The sequence below is a fragment of the Anguilla anguilla genome, chromosome 8 (assembly GCF_013347855.1).
Source record: "Anguilla anguilla isolate fAngAng1 chromosome 8, fAngAng1.pri, whole genome shotgun sequence".
Classification (NCBI taxonomy): Eukaryota; Metazoa; Chordata; class Actinopteri; order Anguilliformes; family Anguillidae; genus Anguilla; species Anguilla anguilla.
The window spans coordinates 46,333,069-46,351,466 of NC_049208.1; the positions used below are offsets into that span (position 1 = coordinate 46,333,069).

General features: G+C 46.7%; 2 long non-coding RNA genes across 4 annotated transcripts in view; both read right to left on the reverse strand.

Annotated features, from left to right (window-relative positions):
* Positions 1 to 228: 228 nt before the first annotated feature.
* Positions 229 to 2,676, reverse strand: LOC118233321. Its single transcript, XR_004766517.1, has 2 exons — positions 1,824 to 2,676; positions 229 to 1,027 (listed from the first exon to the last, which is right to left on the reverse strand). It is a non-coding gene; the product is annotated as an uncharacterized LOC118233321 (long non-coding RNA).
* Positions 2,677 to 3,315: 639 nt separating this feature from the next.
* LOC118233319 overlaps positions 3,316 to 18,398 on the reverse strand; it is a 43,522-nt gene continuing 28,439 nt past the window's right edge. For all 3 annotated transcript variants that reach the window (XR_004766514.1, XR_004766515.1, XR_004766513.1), the window contains one exon: positions 3,316 to 3,514. This is a non-coding gene — a long non-coding RNA (uncharacterized LOC118233319). The remainder of the gene's footprint in view (positions 3,515 to 18,398) is intronic.

Genomic DNA, 18,398 nt, shown 5'->3' on the forward strand with positions numbered 1-18,398 from the left:
GAGGAAACTGGAGTACCCGGAGGGAACCCACACGGGCACGGGGAGAACGTGCAAACTCCACACAGAAAGGCCCCGGCCAGATTCGAACCCAGGACCACCGTGCCCCCCTGGCTCTGTTTCACTTTCACATGTTTTCATTAAGGGACGTTGTGAAGGATATGGCATTGATACTATATGCACTTACCAGATTAACAATCTCTTTTGTTGAGCAAGAGACCAAAAAAGTCACACAGTTGCACCTGCATTTATTTCTCTGTAATAAAGGAGGAGGCGCATTGAGTTTGCTGCGTGGTTAGACTTTGGAACTTCCACTGAATCAAAAAGGCATGCTAGGCTTGTTAAACATTTACAGCATAAATGTTATACTAGGTAATTATTGTTTTTGGTTTTTTTTTGCAAAATCATCCCCAGCCTGGCAAAGCTGGTAAATTCCAACGGTAGAATTATTACTGACCACTGGGAATTACCTGTTGGTTTTTACCTCTTTGGTACTTTTCATGGCACCATGGGTACTTTTCTCTTAAAAAAAAAAAAAAAAAAAAAATCCTACATTTTTTATAACTTTTTTTTTACAATTGCCGCATTTTTGACAATGGCTACAGGGTTGAGCTGGACACACTCAACAGCAATGCAATATAGCATATTTACCGCACATGAAATATGTACGCAGATAATCATAAATGAGGTGTATGTACTGTCTAAAAGACAAACGGGAGATTTTTTTAACATAAGGTTACCATGAGAGACAATTATGTATTATAATTTGCAGTAAGTATTGATCTAAAATGATGTCCTTATTAACTGCTTCTCATCCATTGTATTTACAGGGCCTGAAATAAACATTGTTGGCTGGATGCTAGTCCAGAACGAATAAATCAGAAATGGAGTTGGTCTCGTCATTTCAAAGATTCACGGCAATGCCCTTTTCTTCACCAGTGACGGCGGTCAGTCCGTCCGTCCCTTGATTGGAGGAAGGAGGAACTCCCCGAAAGAATGTTCTGGAAGTTCCTCCAAGAGCGACGGGTTCCTCATACGGCAGCGAAGAGGAAGGACCGAGAGAAAAGAAAGAAAGGAGAGCCTGAAACCGTTGCGGTTCGAGCGGGAAAATGTCACAGAGGAATACGTCGTGCCTTTCGTTTCGTACGCTTCGATCAGCCGCGGTAATTTTCCGCTCAGCAATGCCCGCTTTCAGCAGATTTTCCGCTCTGATTACAGAGCAGAACACGGAACGTTCTGTAATGACAGCGATAACAACACACAGTCTTATTTGAACCCTTTAAGGGCCCCCACCAAGTTTCTCAATGTGATCACGCATGAGTTCGAATGTAGCCTATAGCAAAGGTTACATTCGCTATTTGAGAACCCATTTGAGGATGGGTTTCCCCCTTGTTTCCCCTGGTTCCTTCCAAGGTTTCTCCCCATCTGCCACAGGGAGTTTTTCCTTGCCACTGTTGCCTGAGGCTTGCTCCTGTGGGGGTTTAGGCTAGGGTTGTTTGTAAAGCGAATTGTGACAACTGTTGTAAAATACGCTATACAAATAAAATTTGATTTGATTTTGAAAGGTGAGCATACGATTAAAGGGTTAATAACCGCTTTCCAGCCTCCCTCACCCCTCTCTCTCTGCACCCCCCCCCCCCTCCATTCTCACCCCTCTCTTTTGTACTTCCCCCTCTCTCAAATCCAAATGGCTTTATTGGCAATACAATGTACAATATACAATCAAACACCTCTCTCTCTCTCTCTCTCTCTCTCTCACACACACACTGTCTCTTTCTCTTTCTGACAAGCTGGCATGCACAGGTAGTAAAGACAAAGACACTTACATGAAGGAAGGAGGAAGCAACCCGAAATAAATAAATATAAGACGAGGTGGAATCATATCCTTATACGAGCGGTGTGCTGGGTGGCTCATCCTGTTAAGGCTCTGTGCCAGTGGATGGATGGATGCCAGGGCTGTCTGTGGTTGACATGCCTGCAGGATGGCACAAAGCTGGCTCTCATTTTGCGAAATACAATAAATACAAAAAGCATTTTGCGAAGAAAATAAGCAGGGGAGGAAAAGTCCAGGGGTCAGAAAGTAAAAGACCTGCCGTGTGTTTCTTTCACCCATTAACTCAGCCAGCTGATTTCACTAATTACCTCTGCTTCTTGGCAGAAGAATTGCACTATTTAGCAAACCCTGCTGATTGGAACAAAATATTGGGGTGGACTTATCATTTCTGAACCGACATTTTCCACCTCTGATAAAATAGGCGTATAGGAGTAGATACACGGTAACACTTCAAGCCATAACATTTGGCATCCATTTACAATATACTGCCATGACTGGCATGTTGCACAGATAAAGCGCTATGGCATCAGCTAATGGCTGCATTTATACACGCGACTTCATACAGGCAGCCTGTTAGAACAGCACAGTCTCCAGAGCAGAGCTGCGCATCAGCTCTCTCTCAAGTCAGTCAACTCAGGCAATGAACCGAAATTCAAGTGACTGATTTACTGACGAATTCCTGAGGGATATTTTTTTCAGTCTTGCTGCTGCGCTGCGGTGTTTTTCTCCCAGAGGAAAGGAATGTGGGCGGGGCATTCTGGAGTTATGTGACCGATAAAAGCCTGACAAGCCTTTTTTTTTTCTTCTTGACAGTCTTCCAGAAAAAAAGATGAAAACAAACGCTGTGATCGGATAATAATAAAAATAATAATAGATTTTATTTATATAGCACTTTTTCATCATACAGAGATGATCTCAAAGTGCTTCACAGAAGGCAACAATAAAACAAAGTGCAAAAAATAGGCATAGGCACACTGATAAAAATGGGTTTTAAGCCCGGCTTTGAATGCCGAGACTGACTGTTCCAGACGTAGGTGATCGGGCAGACTGTTCCAAAGGCGTGGTGCCATGGAGCAAAAAGCTCGATCACCCACAGTACGGAGCCGAGTTCTGGGAACTGCTAAGAGGCTACGACTGTTGGACCTCAGTGAGCGGTGGGATTCCAAGGGAGACAGGAGTTCAGAAAGGTAGGAGTGGCCATCACCATGCAACGCGTTAAAAACCAGCAGCAGCGTCTTAAAGTCGATCCCGAAGCTGACCGGAAGCCAATGGAGCGCAGCCAGGACAGGAGTGATACGCCCAAATTTCCTGATTCCGGTGATAACTCTGGCTGCGCTGTGAGGGACCCTGGTCCTGCAGAGCTGGAGGGCGGGCTGCTTTTCGGCGGAGTCAGCACTTAAGCGGTCGCTCAGAGTGGCCCACTTACAGGTAGCCCGCCTCAGATGAAAACAAAAAGCGGGCAGGCCCCTCTGGCCGGAGCCGGGAAGCCCAGGGACCCAGGCTCAGGTGTCCCTTCACCTGCCTGATCCCAGTTCATCCGCTTTGATCCTCCGCTTGCTTTCCCGGCCCACTCCGATTGGGTGTGCCGAGCGACCTGGGGATCAGTCAAACCCCTCATTACCTCAGGCACCTGAGCAGCTGCGGCCTCTTAGCAGAACAGAAGGGGGTCTGTTTTACACAGCCCTGAGAGAGAGAGAGAGGGAGAGAGAGAGGGTGGGGGGGAGAGAGAGGAGGGGGGAGAGAGGGGGAGAGAGAGGGTGGGGGGGAGAGAGAGGAGGGGGGAGAGAGAGAGAGAGAGAGAGAGAGGGGGAGAGAGAGAGGAGGAGAAATACTGTTTTGACTTTTGGGTCTCCTTTATTGCATAAGACAAAACATAAAGAGAGACCACATTAACACAAATGCCCACTCAGACACATGCAGAGAAAAAAATATTTTTTTATTTTTTTATTTTAAAGAAAAATAAAATGAGAAACAAGTAAAACCAAAAAATAAAAATGCATACATAATTAAATGTAATAAACACTCAATTAGAGACCATTACAAAAAACAAAACTTGAAGAAACGAAAAGACAAGATATTGAACAAAACGGCACAAACAGAAAACATATAGTACAGAATAAAAGAGAAAAGATCCTACTATGACTTCAGAAGAGCAATTCTAATACTTTATGTCATTCACTGCACATAAACAACCCCTCCACTCTCCACATGTCCCAGAAACCCTGAACATAAATCACCACAGTGAAAAACGCTAACTCAGTAAGCAGGCGCTTGTGAACAAGCCCTCCTAAGACATATACACGGACGGAGCGTAGCACAGTGGGTAAGGAACTGGGCTTGTAACCGAAAGGTTGCAGGTTCGATTCCCGGGTAGAACACTGCCGTTGTACCCTTGAGCAAGGTACTTAACCGGAATTGCTTCAGTATATATCCAGCTGTATAAATGGATACAACTATGTAAAATGCTATGTAAAAGTTGTGTAAATCGCTCTGGATAAAAGCGTCTGCTAAATGCCTGTAATATACAGGCTCCGATGAGCCCATGCTATCCACTGTATCTGGGCTCATAGTGCCTGAGAATACCCACCACCCAACACCGTGCACCACTCCCTAACTAAACGCAAGACACCCTCCAGACGTGCGCATTCAACAAATATGTGAAAAGCAGTTTCTGACACCCCACTAAAAGAGCACCCCTCGCCCACTGTTGGATCCAGGTGCGTCTTGTGTCTGTTTGTGTCTCTGAGTCCCATGCACAATCCTCCATTGCAGATCACCTGATCTTTTATCAATGGTGACCTTGTACAAGACCCGCCAGCTACCTTTCGAGGAAGTGTATGGTCCTAAAAAAGAGCTCCATTTAGATTCCTTAAGGCCCCTGGAAAGCACAAATATTCAGCACCTTCACCCAAATAATGTAAAGGGCCTTTTTTCCAAGTATTTTGAACCTTCCCAGCTCTGATGTGCTGAAAGAGAGAATCTCCCCCTCCTTCTTTTGCCACTTCGACTGACACCTCAGGGAAAGGTCGCCCTTCCTGCTTCCGACTCTCCGTAGTCTCGCTCTGGTCCAGAAAGGCATCGGCTGTGGTAGGTAGGGTAGCAGCTAGGTTGTCCAGCAGCTGCTGACAAACATGCACTGAATGGTACCCCATCGCTGCTGCAACCTGCTCCGCCATCAGCCGCCCTCCATCAGCTCTGAGGTGACGAACCGCCAACAGTCGGAAAGCAGCCACTCTGCACCTGATTAATGAGTCCTTGTCCCCCCTCCTGTACTGGCAACAAAAGGATTGGTGATCTCAGCCAATGTTGCCCAGACCAGAAAAAGTTGATAAAAAACCTTCTGGATATTCTCCACCAATCCACTTGGAGGGTCCAGTACTGCTAACTTGTGCCACAGTGCTGAAGCAGCTAAGTTATTTATAACCAGCACACTGCCCCTATAGGATAGCTGGGGTAGTAACTATTTCCATCTAGACAACCTAGCACACATCTTCTCCACTAACCCCTCCCAATATTTCCTAACAAAGATGTTCCCAAAAACACTACTGAACACTTAATCCCTCCCCTACCCTACTGTGGCAACCTAGTAAGATCCCCCTCCTCGCCCGTGCCCCACCATAATGCCTCGCATTTCCCCCAATTCACCCGTGCTGAAGAAGCCCTTTCATAAACTGATAGGGCCTGTTTCACAGTGTTTCACGCATGTCTGCCTGCCCCTGAATTATTACTGTAGAGGAAGCTGTGGTTGACCCTGTCGAAAGCTTTCTCCTGGTCCAAGGACAGCAAACCCACATTTATCCCATGCTGCTCTGGGTGCACCAGCAAGTCCCATAATAAAATGAGGTTGTTATTGATTGTCCAACCAGGCACACGGTATGACTGGTCTCCATGTATCAAGGTGTCCAGCTGCAGCTTTACCCTATTAGCTAGACACTTTGATAAAATCTTATAGTCTGTACAGAGAAGGGCTGCAGGTCTCCAGTTTTTAAGAAGACAAAGGTCCCCCTTCTTGGGGAGAAGGACCAGGATGGCCCACCGTCAGCTCCAGGGAAGTAACTCTTCTTTAACTTCATGAACCCGAATGACGTTCAGAGAAAAAGGGAGAAAGAGGGAGAGGGTGAGAGAGACAGGGAGGGAGAGAGGAAGAGGGAGACATAGAGAGTGATCTTCCAGCTTTGTTGCAGGCAGACACAAAGAACATGTTTCTGGTGCAGATGTACAGTAATGCGCAGTATCTGGGGTAAGTGTGTAGGATTAAGCCACTCAGCCTTTGCAAAGCCCCCAGATTTGGGCCCTGACATTCTCGCAAAGTGTTGCCTCGGAGAAATGCCCTAATCTAGGTCAGCTTGTGTTGCCCCCCCACGCAGCGGGGGCCTTCAAATTCCACAAACCCCTTTGTGTCTCCTGGCCACCGTCTCTGTCTCTCAAAGCAGCTTGTGCTGGGTCTGGCTGGTCTGAAACAATGAACTCTTTTAAGGTGTGAGGTCACAAATATGTGATTAGAACGTTCTTAACTGAACATTCTATGCTAATGTAATAATCACTGCTGGTAACTGTAAACAATGGGAGTTCTGGAACACTTACTAGACATACAGTTTCTGGAAAAAAAAAAACATCGCAAAAAATGTACTCTTCAAAGGGCTGAATAAGACCCGAACAACTGTTGTTGTTCTTTGAATCAACGCAGATTGTATGGGTACTGTGATGCATCCCTCTCTGCAATCCTCTGAAAAAAGGAAAGGATAAAAGGTGATAATAATGACAATCTCGTCAAAGTATTCCTTCAGAAAGACGAACATTACCCTGGTCTCACTGGAAGAGCTGTATGAAGCCATTCATAAATGCACAAGGGCACTCAGTTTGTCAGGCATGTTCTGTTTTGATCTTCTGGTAATATGAGCTTCAGGTGAATTAAAAAAAAAAGTAATATTAATGTCTTTTTATTTAATAACTGATGAAACTGGAGCTAGCTGAGAGCTTCGGGAAGCAGTCGGGCCTCAGCCCACTGCAGCAGAGCTCATGCATTCTCCTCTGGTCACGCTTTTGTTTTCCACGGTCCCCCATCACCCCCACCCCCCTTTCAGACCCTCACACCCACAAGACCGAAAAACGGAATGGGTGGCAGGAGTTGTCTGAAGCATGGTGTCGCCAGACTCTTTTGAAGTGGGGGAGGCGGGGAGAGTTCAGAGGGGGCGGGGGGTGCACTCAACTCTTGAATTCCAGACATGAGCCATCGTTGAGAGGACCCTAGGGCATATCGAGTGTAAACCCCCCCCCCCCCCCCCCCCCCCCCCCCCCTCCCCGCCCTCGAGTGCTCAGGCCCTTTCTTCTCACCGTGAAAGATATATGGATTTGTTTTTCCAGCACGGGTGACGGTTGGTTTTTTTTTTTTTTTTTTGAAAGGGTGATTTATTTATTTTATTCCCCTTTATTCCGCTTTTCACTTTCCCTCCCATGGGCTTCCTGCCCTGATTCGACGTGGACGGCCTGCTTCGAGGAATCGACTGGGGTTTTCCAAGATTCACTGGCGGTAAAATCGCGGTTCTTCACACTGCCCTTAACCAATCGGCTGACTTTGTGTCCACACCCAGTTACCCTAGTCCAATGAGTGTGAGGGTTTGGATAAAGTCAGAGCCAGCTTCTGACGCCTGGGGGGCAGACAGGTGGAATTGAAGCAAACGATTCAGACCCCACAGGTTCGAGGTCCAACCCACAATCCGAGCGACCAACTGCCACGGCAGCAGACAGGTACGCTGCACCTGCGACAAAGCCAGACGCTCACCCGACCCGTTTCATAAATGTTCTCAAAGAGGCGCCACAAAGCCCAAACGGCAATCAGCGCCTGAGCGACGGAAACACCTGTGCTTTTGCTGGCCTTTGTGAATAACCCACATTCACAAGAGACTTGAATTTTGAGAACAAGAAGTTCTGAAGGAACAATGATGGGCAATTAAATACTCACCACAGCATTGTAAACCTACAGGCTTACTGAACATGAGCCTGTGAAACATTACCTGGAGCAGAAACGCAGCTATGAATTCTCAGGCTCGGGACTAAATATATTGGGAGCCCCCCCCCCCCCAAGATATACACTATATGACCAAAAGTATCAGCAAATAATGCACTGGACCCAGGGTCTGGAAGGCACATTATAAGAGAGCTGAACAAATCTGGCCTCTGTCACGCCAGCACAAGGGAGCAGACGCACCTGGAAACCTTGATAGATTTGTTTTGGTGAGAGCCAAAGAAACATCCGCTCTCTGAATGTGTCGATAATTGTTTGGCCGCCCGTTTGGACACCCTCCCCTCAGAGCTGCAGAGGTACACGACCTGCCGAAACCCAACACCCCCAGGGCAGGACTGATGCTAGGGTCGCCGTGGCGACGGTCCTTCGGGGTGCTGTTGGGCGGAACGATGCGGCCTACGTGAGCGAGGCGGGGGTGGTGGCTTGCCCTCTCGGAGAGAAAGCGGTGTAGGGACAGGTCCTTGGGTCGGCCGCCCTCGGTGTAGGGACAGGTTCTTGGGTCGGCCGCCCTCGGTGTAGGGACAGGTCCTTGGGTCGGCCGCCCTCGGTGTAGGGACAGGTCCTTGGGTCGGCCGCCCTCGGTGTAGGGACAGGTTCTTGGGTCGGCCGCCCTCGGTGTAGGGACAGGTCCTTGGGTCGGCCGCCCTCGGTGTAGGGACAGGTCCTTGGGTCGGCCGCCCTCGGTGTAGGGACAGGTTCTTGGGTCGGCCGCCCTCGGTGTAGGGACAGGTCCTTGGGTCGGCCGCCCTCGGTGTAGGAAATCGAGTCCTCATGCAGCTCTGCTTGGTTCTCATTCTTCCTGGCGGGGGTGGGGGGGGGGGGGGGGGGGGTGGGGAGGGGTACTGCATTACTGAGCCCTGAGTCAGCTCCTGAACCTTTTTTTGATCCCCGGCCGCTGGTTCAGCCGAGAACAGGAGCGTATTTGTCCTTTACTAAGACTTCTACCACGTGAAAAACCTTTCAGCACACGCAAAACCAATAACGTCACCTATGATTGGTCATGGTATTTGTTTTGCACCAATCACTGGTTGTGTAATTATTTTTGAGTGTGCTAAAAGGTTTTACACGTGCTAAAGGTCTTAGAAAATTAAGCCCTAAGTGTAATGATCTACTCAGACCTTCAACACTTGCAAAACATTTTAGCACATGCAAAAACAAATAACATTATTGGTCAGGATATTTGTTTTGCACCAATCAGTGGTTGCATTATTTGATTTGTATGTGCTAAAGGTCTTTGCAAATTAGAGATTGCCAAAGTTTAATATCCCAGCTAAACAAAATATCCTCACAATGCTGCTGCAATGTAATGGCAATGTTACAACATTGAAAAAACATTCTAGCAACATTGCAAGAACATTTAGTGTTAGCTGCTATGGTAACAAGAGAATATGACCAATGGTAGGCATGGCTTGCCACTGTCATGTGCAGTTTCCAGATGGTAAATCGAGCCTCTCGAGGTCCGACCGTCTGGCTTTCAAAACGAGGTGTGACCACTGTGTGAGACACCTGCTAATTAACAAGACCCCGTCCAAGTCGTCCTTCCAGCGGGCAATTACCGCGATCATTTTCGTTCTCGTGCGTGTGCCCGAGAGGTTTCCAAAGCCATCGGCCTAAGGTGACTCTTCCCACAGTGCATCACTCTTTGTGAACGAGAAAAAAAAAGAGAAGAAAAACAGACACAGCTGCGGCACGGCGGCGCACACGGGAAACGCTCGGCTCTCATTTTCACACCAGACAACAAGTCTGACATCTGCTGTGCTGCCTTCTGACATTTCTTTTTAATTATGATTGAAAAGTCTGACTTTTTTTTTCTTTAAATTACAATTTTAACAGGTCTATATTCAATCAGGCCCACAATGCATTGCTCCGTCCGCCTTCCAGTTCTCTGAAATTCTCCACTTTTCGGCTAAGAATTGTTTTTTTTTTCCTTTTTGAATTTGCTTGCATGTTGCTGCACTTCCTGTAACACAAGTCGATAGACGATGTGGTCTGCTATGAAGAGCCTTAGATTAAACTTTGACAAATATCTGTGTCTGTGTGGGGGGGAAAAACTATGAATGACTTCATACATTGCTGCTTTCTGTCATGTGTGTTTATATGAACTATATACATACAGCTCAAAGACAAGCTCTCATTTTAGGTCAAGCTGTTAATGTAAGGCAAAATCAAAACTGTAACTTCATAAACATAATTGCATATGTACCCCACCTGGACCTGGAAGTTTAGTTGAGAAAAAGCCCCCTGGTGATTCCAGCTGGATTCCCCAAACGCCTGCTGGGTTTAGGGTTCCCAGAGGGCCGGATAACTAGAGCTAGGCAAGGCCCAACCGAACCCAAACCCTTGCCCTGAGTTTCAGCAACTGTCTCCTAGAATCCCCACACAAAGCATTCGAAGGTTCGGTTTAGACCAGGGGTCTTCAACCTTTTCTGATTCAGGACCCCCCCTCAACCAGGCTCAAAGGCATCCAGGGGACCCCCATCATGAGTCAAAAATAGTGCAGTGGGTAGCACTGTCACCTCACAGCAAGAAGGTTCTGGGTTTGAATCTGGCCAGGGCCTTTTTGTGTGGAGTTTGCATGTTCTCCCCGTGTCCACGTGGGTATCCTCCAGGTGCTCTGGTTTCCCCCCACAGTCCAAAGATATACAGGTAGGCTGAAAAATTGGCTGTTGGTGTGGATGTGTGAGTGGATGTGTGAGTGGATGGTGAGTGTGCGAATGGTGAGTGAATGGTGAGTGTGCCCTGTGATAGAATGGGGGCCAGTCCAGGGTGTATTCCTGCCTCTTGCCCAATGCATGCTGGGATAGGCTCCTGCACCCCCGCGACCCTGCCCAGGATCAGCGGGTATAGATAATGGATGTATGGATATCAAGTCTGGGACCCCCTACTGTACCTTCAAGGGACCTTTAGACGTCGAGAGATTCAGAAGACCCCCGCAGGTAGAACACGGCCCTTGGCCTTGAACAGGACCGCTGCTCCCCAGTCAGCGTGAGGACACTGTTGACGTTAAACCAGAGCTTGGGGTTGTTTTGCAGGTAAACACTGCCTCTGTTTTTTATTGCATAAACACAGCTAATCCACAACTCACCCCCTAGTGTAAATTGTTTTTTTTTTTGTATTTACTTTTTTTAAAATTGTGTTTTTATATAAACTGTCAGGAACAATAGCTTGGGGCAATTCACACAAAACCTTAACCACTCAAGTGAACCATCAACAGAGTTGGTTCTCCTCTCCGGGTTCATTTGATTTAACTATTTATTTGACAGACAGCGCACAGCGGGTCAGCTGTCCCAGAGTTAGCCGTCAAGCTGCATGTTACCTATTCACCCTCGACAGGTAACACTAAGGAAAACACAACACGTGCAGACAGTAGCACAGTGATTAACACAATGGGCATCTTGAGCAGACATAACCATTGCACAATATGTTCAACGCTCATCCATTCAAATCCCCGATACTGGTAAACAAAACTACACAAATAAATAAAAAGAAGGAGCTAAGGAGCTACTGTGAGATTAGGACCTCAAGGCGCCTTTAGGTGGATTCGTCAGGCCTGCTCATCCTTCTCCATCTGTACTGTGGTCTTGAGCAAGCCAGCAGCAGATGTTAGTTTGAATGCCGCTGGTTAATAACATGGAGTCACTGTAACAGGACACTCTAACAGGCGTTAGCTTTCACTGTTCTCGGCATCCTAGGCCAGGGGGTTTGGGGGGTTTGGGGGGGGTGGGGGGGGTATGGCAGGAATGTGGCCGTATCACGTGTTGAGCACCCTGCCTGTCCTCCCATCCCTAAAGTTTCCACGCAGTGGTCGAGCAGAAGAAGGCTGCTTTAATGTTTTTACAGCTCGGCAGAAGTGCTGGTTGCTAGGTTCCACGGCCCTTCTTTACTTGGGGGGGGGGGGGGGGGGGGGGGATGGGAGGGGGGGAATGGGAGGGGGGGAACTGTAATGAGCCTTTTGCCCTGTGGTAACCGTCTGTCCCACATAAACATCCCTGATGGCAGCAGGTCAAACGCAGGTCAATGATTGACAGGACGGCAATGTCTTTACACCGATGGGAATACGGAAGTCGAATTAGGCACGGCTTGTTTTAATTTCCTTCTCGCCCCCCCCCCAATAATAATAAAAGCCGTCACGCGTGCTTTATGATCGGACCGCACCGAGCGGTGATAAAGTCGGCTTCCCACCTGTGACAGGCTGTGGACGCGGCGACCCTGCGCTTCCCACGCTTCGCGCTTTTATCAGCACTCTTGGGAACCGCCGTAACTTTCCCACGCTGCGGCTGTTTTGGTTCGGTCTTTCTCTTTTTTTTTCCCCGAGCGATTTTCTCACCGTCCTGTCATGGGAATGCACTTGCTAGTAATGACCTTGCGGTTTCTGTACGTGACGCGATTTTCGAAATGGCAGATACGGGTTTCTGGAAAGGCCCCGCTGAAAAATGTGTTTAGTGTTTTACAATGTTTTTGTTTTTGTTATTTCTGTAAATGGGAAGCAAAGACAAAGACGAGCGGAAGGGTAATGCGTTCAGTTGTGCCCGTGGAAAGTCGTAAAGTTTCAGGGCGTAATAACTCACCGAAGGTGAAGTCCAGGCAAATATGACATTTCTACACCACCTCATGTGTCCTACATTTATGAAAAAGCATTACACATCAACAAATGGTAAAATATGCTTACTGGCACTACAAAAAAACCCATTCCCCAAGAAGGTTTTTTTTTTTTTTTAAAGAAGAAAAATCAGGGACAGTATTTATTTCTCCTTTTCTCCTTTTTACTCTTTTATCCTTTATCCTCTTTTCTCTCTTTCCTTTGTACTTTGATCTATTTTTATTGTACATCCACATCTACTTTAAAAATCAATCTATTTCTATTGTAAAAACATCCACATCTACTTTAAAAATCCATCTATTTCTGCAGTTAGAAAATGGATTTCTATTGCAAAAAAAAAAAAAACCTGTATATTTCTATTGTGAGATATACATACTGAAATCAAAGGAGGGTGTGTGAAAACAGGGGAGTGGTGAATATCTTGGGCAAACTGACGTCCACGTGCTTCACATGTTTATTATTGCTGGCTCACCCGGCCCTCGGCCTCTCATTGGCTGCACCTGTTCCTGTTTGGCAACACCGAGTGAAAATGGTAGAGCTTGATGGTAAAAAATAATAATAACAATTACAACCAAAACAGGAAAAAAGGGGGGTAGTGTTTAAACTAAAAGATAACAAGGGTGAGTCAGGGTTCGCAATCCCAGCGAAGGGTGCTATAAACGCCCCCCTCTGCTCCTCACGGCGGAAGCAGCTAACAGAGCGGGATAAAGCCAGGCGATAACCTGCAACAACAGCAGCCGCTGTGCTGGCCCGGCCCGAATGACGCCATCTTGATTAGCTCATCTAACGGCAGCCAGGATGTGGCTGGATCAGAATCGCGTGACCTTTTGTGTTTTTATTTCTGAAAACAGAAGGATGGGGTTTTATGCCTCCTGTCTCAGGTTCAGTTGAACATCTGTTTGCTGAACCATGATGGCAACCTGCACTTTGTTGAAAGCATTGAAAAGACTGGCCAGTGTCTTCAGATAAAGCACTTTCCCTGTCAGAGATGCTTTGTTCTTCATGATTCAAGTATAAGCCAATATACATGGACCTCCGCCTTAACACATTTCCCTACACCTGGTGTGTTACACATTTTTTTCCCCTATATCTGATTGGTTGCTTACGTTCCTAACTCACAATGAATCCCCAGGTTGTTACTGTAAATGACAACTGAGTTCACCAGTCAGGCGAAGCGAAGGTAAACAAATAGATACTTTGAATCAATTAATCCCATCATCCTCAGTTCAGAAATGTGGTTAAATGTTTCATGTCACATTAGATGCCCACATTTAGAAATTATAAAGTCATAAAAAAAATAAAATGACATCAAAGCCACCACTTTCCATGATTCCATGGTTAAGCTAGCCATTTTGGGTCAGGATGACCTTTGACCTGTTATGACCAGCTATGACCTTTGACCTGTTGACCATTCATGACAACTGCTTTGTTCAAGAGCCACTTTGGAGTACATCCCCACACTGACCTCACTGCTCCTTCCAAACAAAAACAGTCCTTCAGACCCAGGAGTCTTCTTCTCTTATTAATAACTCAAGATAGATGAAAAATGCAAATATATTAATAACAAGCAAACATTGACTGCCTGACATGAAGAGGCAGCTCACCACAGACCAACTGACTAATCAACCCCACCTCTGGCAACAGGAATGTCTGCATCACCAGACTCTGATTTAGCAACCACACAGACATTACCACATCGCTGCCCTGGTGGAAATTCCAGTTTGGGTTCCTGTCTGGTTTTTACACTGCTCACGCTAGTTTTACCAAGTCCAGCTGGTCTGAGGCTGGTTTGGAGATGGTCAAGCTGGCAACCAGATGGTTGAGATAGTATGTGCATGCATGTGTATACGCGTGCATGCGTTGAACAAGCCTGTGTGTGTGTTTATATGTGTTCGTTCTGCGTCAGTGGTCACCAACCCCTTGCTTACTAGCAATCAGTCATTGGCTGTCTTTCTGTGTAATTGCTAAACAATACAGAAAATGAGCAGCAAATCATATATTTACCAAATTGTTCTCAATTATTTTCCACCGCAAGCAGTCTGACCTGTTGACCAACTCAGACACAGAGAGACACTACATTCTGTAAGATTCTGGAGTTGATGAGATCCACTCAAGCCTCAAACACTGTAAAAAAGGACAATGGGCGTGATGAGTATAGGCAATGACTTGTTGCCACTGATGTGCATTGCACTTACGTAATTACAGAATAGCAACTGGGAGTGAGTAATCAAGAGCTATTCAAACCAAGGAGGCTTGATTAACAATAGACTAGCTAGACCATCAGACCCCGTAATGATTGGCAGGCTGATTGATTTAGGGAAGCCAGACACTTGACAGACAATAATGACAGACACATTATTTTTGACAACACTTGTCTGTTTCTCTGCATCAGAAGACCGAGCAGGGCTATTGAAAACCGTTTTTCTATTATATCTTGGTTCAGATTAACTCAGAGTGATTTCAGAGTGATTCTGCATTTCTGACAACTGCAGTTCCCGTCAGTAGAATCATCTCCTTGCCTTTTAAAAAAAAAGAAATACTTCTCTGTGTTGACAAAGGCCATAATGTCATCTGCTTGCTTGAGCCCAGGTACCCCACGAGGAATGTGATTAGTATTTTCTGAACGGAATGTTCTAATCCTGATGTAACAATGGAGTTCTAGAACACTGAAAAAAACACAAACATTCCAGAAAGCCTACTCTTCAGAGGGTTAACGCTCTGGCGCACCGAGGCCTGCGCCGCAGACAGCAGAGCTGACGGCAGGCGGGCCGTCGCCGGGGTTCGCTCTCGAGACGGTTTGCGCGCGGCGGAGGCGTCGGGAGTCGGGGCTTTTGAAATCCGAGCCCTCCCGAGCTCATAACGCCGCGGGACTCCCCGGCTGAGGCCCTGCCGCCCCCCCCCCCCCCCCTCCCCACCCCCCCGCACCCCTCACTGGTCTCACCGCTCACCCAGAACAGGGAGAGCGAGGCCAGAGGGGCTAGGGGCTGCGCGACCAGGAGGGCCTAATGGTTTTCGCAGACCAAACAGGGCAACGGCGGCGTGCGTCCGGATGGACAAGCCCGGGCCTGTAGCCTTGTAGCCAGACAACACTATCACTCAACGCTATCACAACTCCCCCCCCAGCAAGCCTCCAGGTTATAAAAACATGCCCCCACTCAACCCCTCGACACCTTGGCCATTCAGGCCCCAGGCCACGGCACGCAGGTCTATTGTTGTTGCCGCGGAACCAGCCAATCAACAAGTAGGGGAAAGGAACGGGAGGTGGCGTTTTGTTTTTGACCTGGAGGCTTGCTGGGACCTGCTGGTTGACACGCTTATGGTGGCCAAAGTCCTCCTGCAACTACAGATTAGCTACAGACATGCCGTACATAGGGGAGCTACACATCAAGAAACAGGCCTCCACCATACAATATGGATGTAAACAAAATGGTGGAAGTGAGATGGTGGAAGAGTGGTTGGTTTTGCATGGGTGACACGTCTCTTCTCTGGCTCATGACAAGCTGAGGGTGCTGAACCTTCACATCCAACCAGAGAAAGAAACAAAGCGGCTGGTTTTCACTGTTTCAGTGCTGAGACCAGCACAGATTCTATAGACAAACCAGATACTCTGCTCCAACTTTCCTTCAACTCTTTCTGCTTCCAGCACTGCGGGGGGTTCTGATGGAGCGCTAGCCTCTCACCCGTCACCAACCGTTCCGCTGCCACGACATGCTCTCGGCCCCGACCCCGTCATGTACGAGCGACACCTAAAATCGTGATGTTTGGTCGTCTGCGACAGAGTCGCTGAAGTTTCTACACTAAGAACACTGAGTTGAGTATGCTGTCAGCCTTAAAGGATCTGTGTCACAGGTGTGAATGCTTCAGATCAGGAACATGCATCCCCGGTTGCCGCGGTGACGAATATCCTTCCGCTTTTATTAGTTCACCTGAAACCCTTAATTATGTAACCGGATCGCTAATTAGGCAAACGCACACTGAGGGCTGTCGAGAATGGGAGACCTAAAATAACCTGCAAAGTTGAGTTCTGTTACACGAAACTACCGCTCTGTGAGCATACAGTTTCAACAGTCATTGTGTACTCTGGTCGCCTGATGTCATTATGGCTCAGGTCTGCAGTAAAACCATAGGCCCAGTCATAATTCAGATCTAAGGCACCGTGTGAGGTGAGCTACCTGTAATCAACTGCTTTAACTCATCTGTTATGTGTTGAGTAACAAAGAAAACCAGCCCACCATGGGGCTCCCAGGTCCAGGGATTGGTTATTCAATTGATTTATTCAATTGATATACATTACAGGCATTTATCCAGAGCGACTTACACAACTTTTATTTTACGTTTACATTGCATCCATTTGTACAGCCGGATATATACTGAAACAATGCAGGTTAAGTGCCTTGCTCAATGATACAACGGCAGGGTCCTAGCCGTTCGGGACCCTAGTGCGGGGATCAAACTTGTGACCTTCAGGTTACAAGACCAGTTCTTTATCCATTATACCACACTTTCGCCCCAATTTGACTTGATGAAGATGGTGTTGCGGCCAGATAAATAACTTGAGCATCGCATTAAGCAAACAAACATTCATTTACATCCTTACTCTGGTTTTGCACTGGTCATAATCCTTGCATCTTTTGCAGTCATTCTATTAATACAGTCAATGACCTATGACCTATGACGTTGATGACTCCACGATTTCCAAGGATAGGTGCAATAATCAAGATGAAAACATCACCAAAGTATGCGTCTAAGATGGCCTCATGAGTGGCACTATGAAATTATGTGTAAAATATGAAAGAGACTAGTGCTCATTGGTATGTGAATGAAGGAAGGATGGTTTGATCCAACCACAGCATTGACGTCCAGCTACTCAAAAAGAACAATGATTATTTTGGACACAGTTTGCACTGCAAAAGTAAAAACATAAGTCAATCTTACTTAACAATATTTTATTCTTATATTTAGACTTAAAAACTTAATCCTATTACTTTATTGCTAAACAAGACAAAGATATTGCCATCGAGGTGGCAACAGTTTGAGTCATTTAAAGATTTGCCAGTGGGGTAAGACAATTTAATTTGTCAAGCAAACAGTTACTTAAAACAAGCTGTGGCAAACAAGCCTGCCACAGGGCACCGAAGTGGCTTTCCAAGGGGCCCTCCAGCACAGAGACACAGGGAGATGATGTTCAAACAGTCCACGTTCATTTACGAGGGTGGCAAGATGTTACAGCCAAAGAGCAGATGTTAACACTGTCATGACCGAGAGGCTCTCCTTTGTGTGGGTGGGGATGGCAGATTTAACCTGTGCGCACTGATTGCCTCACTACGCACAGGTACAGCCACCCCTGTTCCCGGGTCCAATTAGCCTGGCCAATTATCTAATTCCTAACCAGTTATCTAATTAGCCCGGTCTAATTATCTTGACCCAGGGCAGTTGTGGCTGCTTAAACCAGCCATCCCCACACCACACAAGCTAATATTTTCGACTTCAGAAAAAATTACAAGACTAAAATACTTGTTTGCACATACTTTTTTTGTAGCATGGCAAAATCATTCCGTTGTTTGGTGAACTCGTCCATCTGTTTTAGACGAGAAGATAACAAAACTAAAGCAAAAGCATTTTGACGGTAAGTGAAAGCCCAGGACAAATGCCAGTTCTATCCAGACCAACATATTCAAATGTGTGTCAAACTGAAAGTGGCAGTGTACTTATGCAAAACAAAAGACTCGAAGTCTGTAATTTACCAGAATAGGATGATGCTTATGGGTAATTCACATGACACAACTTAATATTTCTGGGAGCAAGAAAACACCTTTTAAAGCCAGGAAACAAATCCGCAAAGCCTTTGGGAAAAAAAGCCACAGAAAGCGAATTTGATGTCCAGAAAGTCTCGGTTCATAAAAAACAGAAACTTGCGCCCCGCTTGTTTTCGTGGATTTTTC